A 6949-nucleotide genomic window follows, 5' to 3' on the forward strand; every position below is an offset into this window, starting at 1 on the left:
TTTCATGGCAATAATTACTCTTGGAGGATGTGTCAATTCCTTGCAAGAGGCAGTACCCGTGAAAAAAGTTAGGTGGCACAGGCAGTGATTGAACCCAAGACCCCTTACATGACAGTCCAACGCGCTAACCATCACGCTACGGATACAACAGTAGCGGTTTTGGAGTTGCTCTAATAAATAAACTAAGTTTTAGACATCAAGCACAAATTATTCGAATTTAATTAATTGCCCAGCTTAGAATCAACTGACATATGTACATAACATAAAGCATTTCCATCTACAAAAAATAAAATTCTAATAACATGCCTTCTAAAATAGAAAATAATATTTTATAAAATCTGTAATTGCTTACCTTTCTCTCTTAATCGTCCAATAAGTTAAATATTATCCACCAATAAGATCTTGTATTTCCGGTTCCAGAATTGAAATCCAAATTTTTCTTTTCAAAATTAATAAAGAAATTTCAGCATCCAACCAAGAAGAAATTCCTTAGGTTCTTGTTTTCAAGTTTAAAACTTCCTCAATTAAAAATTTCAATTTTTTAAATATTTTATGAGCGCCATTAATCAAATCGAAATCGATAAAACACAATTTATGCACGTATGCAAATTTAAAAACAATAAATGAACAATTTAGATATGTCGATATATAAAAGATAAATACCGCAATATATTGCTTCGCCCCGTATAGATATTTATTCGTCGAACTTGTTTAAAATCAAACCTCGATGTAAACAACACCCAAACATTCCACATAAAAATCGATTATTATTGTATAATCTAATAATTATAATGTATTCTGCACAAATCACACCACTTTTAATAAAATAACACTTTTTTCCAATAAACTCGAAGAATATCGATCGTCACCAAATCAAATATTTACGCCGAAAAACACCCGCAATCGCCTAATCCCACCAACGACATGGACACACTGAAACTGATCAGTGATCTTTGTAGACCTGGACGGACTGGAAAAGTATCTGAGAAATTCCCATTGAAGATATTTTATTTTTGTTTATTCGATCAGTTCAGGTTCATTTGTTGTACCACAAGATCAAGCCGGCGCGGCCATTGCCAGCCAATCGCAGAAAGAAATGTTTGATCTTGTTGGGGGAGGAGTCTGGTTTTTTGTCTCCTTTCATTTAAAGTGTTTTGGGTGTCTTTTTTTTTCTTTTGAATTTATCTCAAATCACTTCCTATTGGTTGTAACCTTATTGGGGTACTTAATTTCAAAATGTACTAAACATAATTTACAAGTTGTATGAATATTAATTAATTTTATTATTTTCTGGTCACGGTTTTATGTGACTTTAATGAATGATTTCGACAGATTGATAAAATGTTTTATTAGCTCTTGACAATAATTTACAAAAGAATCGATAATGATTCGACAACTTGTACCTTAATGTTGAATAAAATTAGCATATTTATTTTAAAGCTCCTTCGTCCTATCAAACTCAAGTTCAAAAGTTTTGTCATTATGAACTCTACACCACTTTTAAAGGCAATTGGCGGTTTTCTTTTTTAGTTCAGAGCTAAGCACTGAGCAGAGTCTGAGTGAACAGAGTAGAGTAGAGTTCTGATCAGAATATGTTCAGAGCTCTCTGATTTAATTATGAAAAAAGAGGCTGGGATGCGACCCACACTGATAACTTCCCATCATGTCTGTCGATTTGTCTTGCTTCTAAGTTTGTCTATATATGTACTCGTACCAATTTTTACCAAATTTGCGTACTATTTTTTGTAGATTTTTTTTAATGAAAAAACGGACTGTTGGATTTTTATATACAAATTACTGAATATCGAAAACAATATTTTCTGTGAAATACAATAAGTTTGAAGCCAATATTTTTAATTTTTGAAAAGCTATTTAAATTGAAAGTAAATTTTTACCAAGTATTAGAATTGTTTTTTTTTTAGTTTTATTTTTTGTAAAAAAAACTGTCAATTCTATTTTTTTCAAAATTTTATTGAATGTTGACAACAATATTTATTGAAAGATAAAAGTTGTTAAAAGCCAATATCTACAGTTTTTGGAAAAATATTTGAGTCGAAAATCAATTTTTACCAACTTTTATACATTTTTTTTAATGTTTTTATTTTTTGTAAAAAAACTGTAAATTCGATATTTCTCAAAATTTGTCCTAATGTTCAAAACAATATTTCTTATAAGCAAAAATTAATTAGAAGCTATTATCTCAAAGTTTTGAAAAGATATTTGAGTCGAAAATCAATTTTTACCAACTTTTATAATTTTTTTTTTAGGTTTTTATTTTTTGTTAAAAAACTGTGAATTAAATTTTTTTCAAACTTTAACTGAATGTTGACAACATTATTTTTTGAAAGATTAAAGTAAATCAAAGCCAATATCTCAAAGTTTTCAAAAGATATTTGAGTCGAAAATCAATTTTTACCAACTTTTATACATTCTTTATTTTAGGTTTTTATTTTTTTGTAAAAAAACTGTCAATTCGATTTTTCTCAAAATTTTTCAAAATGTTAAAAACAATATTCCTCATAAGATAAAATAAGTTTGAATCCTAAATTTTAAGTTTTTGAAAAGATATTTGAATCGATATTTAATTTTTACCAACTTTGAGTAATGTTTTTTTTAGATTTTTATTTTTTATAAAAAAAACTGTCAATTCGATTTTTCTCAAAATTTTATCAGATATCAAAAACATTATTATTCGTTGCACAAAATTGTTTTGGAGATGAAATCATATTTCAGTCGTAAAATTTTGGAGGTGACAAATTTATTTTTTCAGTTTTATTGATTTATAAAAAAAACCGTTGTATTAATATTTTTCAAAAAATATACTTGTTTGGTATCACGTTACAATATATTATATAAAATTTAATTCAAGTCTCTAGCGTTTTTGGTTCGTAAGATATTTAGGGTTAACCAAAATTTTCACCTTTTTTTCAAACTGCTATGGTAAAAAAACCACCCACGCAATTTTCTTGAGAGCCCTTTTTGCATTTTTCTGCCTTATTATCTGTATAATAAAATTTATTTGAAGTCGATATCTCTTCTGGTTCTTGAGCTATGGACGACGAAAAAAACGTCGCGAACGTACGGACGTACGAACGTACGTACACACGCACGCACAGACATCTTTCTAAAAATCTTTTATTTCGACTCTAGGGACCTTGAAATTTTCAATTTGACAAATCGGACCCATTACAATAACTTCCTATGGGAAGTTAACAACTTGAACACTTTTTTGATATATTGGTTTCTTGACGTCTGTTTGAAGATATTCAAAATTTTCTTTAATCAAATTAATTAAAAACACAGTCAAAGCGTTGTTCCATTTGTCGCCTGAAATAAATTTAATTCATAAAAATGCTATATGCAATTAGTTTTTTCTAGATTTAGATGATTTAGATTAGATTAAACATTTAATTTCTTAAAATCTTAAAAATTAAAATAAAAACAATAAGATGAAAAGAAATAAGTGACAAAAATATTTTTATAAAAAATAGAGTTATTGCCACTCTAAGAAAAATCTTTACATTTATTAATTAAAATGGGTGGGGTGACCCTTAAAAGAAAATTTAAAAAAGAAAGTTAAAATATCATACATTTATGTAATGCATACAGAAATTAAATTAAATTGAAGTTAAACATTTCAAGAAAACATCAGGTAGATCCATTTACAAAAAATTCAATACTTTCATTATCAAGACTAAGGAGCCAATATTTAACTTGTTTCATAAATAACAAATGAGAAGTTTGCATCCTGAAAGAATGGGAGAGTCTATTAAATATCCGACATGAGGAAACATTATAAAAATTTCTAAAAGCGGTTGTTCGATATACCGGTATAGAAACTTGGTTTAAAAAATTTCCACGTAAAATATAATTATCAATTATTCTAAAATTAAGATTACCTGATCTCTTAAAGAAAATGTTTAGAACTTTATAACAATACATATGTACATATGTCTCACTGAAAGAATTTTCAAAACTCTAAAAAGTGGAAAACTAGGGTACAGGCTAGGCTTACCACATATTTTCTTCAGATCACTTTTTTGCAAAACTAATAAAGGTTGTATTTTGTTATAAAATGAACCTCCCCAAAAAGAAATTCCATATTCTAGTTTCGAATGAAAAATGCCATAATAAATTTTAAGTAGCAGTTTGGAAGAGCAAACTTTACGCACAAAGAAGAAGTTTCTAAGAGTGCACCGAAAATATTATCTAAGATTTTCTGTGTGGTTATAAAAACTCATTCTAGAATGAATTATTAATCCCAAATACTTGAATTCATTAACTATTTCTAATTTGAAGCATTTATCACTACAGCTAATGGAATCCGTAAATGTTGTGGAAGTAACCATAGGATTACAGGTGCAGTTAAAAAGCTTGAATTTTGGACACTCAGTAGCGTGGAAAAAGAGATCAGCATTAACAATCTTTCTGCCAGACAAACTGAAAAACATTATCTTGGTTTTAGAACTTATTATCAATTTGTGCTCTGCAAACCAGATTCTTAACAAGCTGAGATCACAATTTATATCCGATATAAGATTCAGACAACTATCTGTACCATACGAAAAACCAAAATCATCTGCAAGGCTGTGAGAGAACCCTTAAAAGGCAAACTGAATAAAGAATTAATGTATACCAAAGAAAGTATTGGTCCTAAAACCAAACCTTGTGGAACTCCCAAATCGAATGTCTTTATATCGCTCCTAACACCATCAAATTTATCTCTTTGGGCTCTTAAATTTAAATAAGATCTTAGCCAATCATTAATGAATCCTCGAAACCCAGCACTTTTAAGTTTGCTAACCAAAATTTCGTGATTAACCATGTCAAAGGCTTTTGATATGTCAACTAAATTTCTAAATTATCTTAACTTCTGCACTAGAGCGACCATCCGTTTACTCTGTTATTTTATTCTAAGCTCACAGAGCGCGCTCTGTAGCTCTGAACTAGGGATGTTGCGAATATTCGCATCCGCAATTGCGGATTATTCGAAATAGTTCCAACATCCGCATCCGCATAAACTGAGGCGGAGCTTGTTGAGGATGCGGATGTTTTTTAACGCTTTTTTTCAAATTCGAAAAATAGCAACAGCACGGCATAATATATCCATGATCAATAAAAACGACCCTTTCACCCTTAGTAAAAATTTTAAATTCAAATATCTCGGTCCCAAGTAGGTGACGACAAAAGCAATAACAAGTTATAGCAATGGTTACAGATTTGAGGATATAAAAACTCTTCCTAAGTGGCCAGAGGACACAGTTTATTTTTATATATATAGTAACATAAATGGCGCTACCAACAAAAAGCAGCACCTGGATCTGTTTTAATTTAAAAAAAAAATGATCCTGACCAAAAATACTCCATTAGCAAGATCGGAATCTCAGACTGACATTTCAGTTTGCCTACAAGCTAACTGCACACTAATGTGAGAAAGTGTGCGTAAACTAGTGCAAAAACCAAACACATTCTCACATTTAGTGTTCCGGCCCATCAAAATGCTTCATTTTAGTCCTCACGCACATCTAAATGCTTCATTTTGGCCTTCGTTCAAAAACGAAACAATCCGAACCAACAGAATCTGAAGTGCTGACATGGTCTTAAATTGGAAGGTTTGTATAGCTTTTTAATTTGTAAATGTATATGAAATAAAATAAGATTGACCAAATTTTTATTTTTATTTATTTATTTATTAATATCATATTCTCCTAACAATTTTTAGATATCTTATTTCTAATTTAATAATATATGTATTTTGTACACTTAATTAGAGGGAATAGGTTGTAGCATTTGAATTTTAAGTTAAAATTGAATTAATGCCACATTTACAAATTTTTATATTGTGGGGTGGACAGATTATAAATAACGAATATGATTAAAGAACAGAAATAGAGAAAAAAGTTTTTTATGAAATGATCACTATGATTGATTTGAACTGTATAAACAAAATTTTAATTATTATATACGTAAATAAACAAAGGGAATAAATATTATCAAATGACGTAGTTTAACAAAGATTCAATGTTATAAGTATCGAAATTAAGAAGCCATAATTTAACTGATTTTAGGAACTGTGTACGGTTTCTAATGCTTCGTAATTCAGCTGGTAGACTATTGTATAATTTGCGAGACACAATAGTGTAAGAATTCCTAAAAAGTGCAGTTCGAAAAATGTTTAATCGTACCGAGTTAGAATTTCTCATATTATATGTATTACTCATAGGGCTTTCCAAATAACCACTCCTCATAAAAAATATTTTTAAAACCTTAAAATAAAACAAGTGTCTTACTGGTAGAACACCTGTTTGTCTAAATAAATCTGCAGAGTGAGTGAGGCGGGCAGCGTTGCATATTTTTCTTAGGACACTTTTTTGAAGAACTGTTAATTGTTGGATTTTGTTTAAGTATGCACCTCCCCAACAACTGATACCATTTTGTAACTTCGAGTGGAAAATACCATAGTAAACCTTTTTTAACGTGGAGAATGAACAACATTTTTTTAACCGATAAAAGCATCTTACGGTTGAAAGAAGATATTGCTTTAAATCCATAATGTGCTCAGTCCATTTTAAATGTTGGTCAATTTTGACACCTAAATACTTAAAATCTCTCACTATTTCTATATTGAAGCATGTACTGCAGCAGTTTGCTTCCGAATTAAAGGTATTTATTAAATGACATTTGCTATTGAAGAGTTTAAAACTAGAACAAGACGGAGCATGAAACAATAATTTTATGTCATTTAGTCCATTGGTGAACATCACAAGTTTGGATTTGTTACTGACTAAAAGTTTATGGTCCGCAAACCATAGCCTTAATAAATGTACATCATGGTTTATATCCGAAACCAAATTTAATGGACTAAGTGAATTGTATCCAATTGCTATATCATCAGCAAATGCGTTAACTTTCCCTAAAAATGGCAGGTTGAAGATGGAATTTATATAAA

The sequence above is a fragment of the Eupeodes corollae genome, chromosome 1 (genome assembly GCF_945859685.1).
Source record: "Eupeodes corollae chromosome 1, idEupCoro1.1, whole genome shotgun sequence".
Classification (NCBI taxonomy): domain Eukaryota; kingdom Metazoa; phylum Arthropoda; class Insecta; order Diptera; family Syrphidae; genus Eupeodes; species Eupeodes corollae.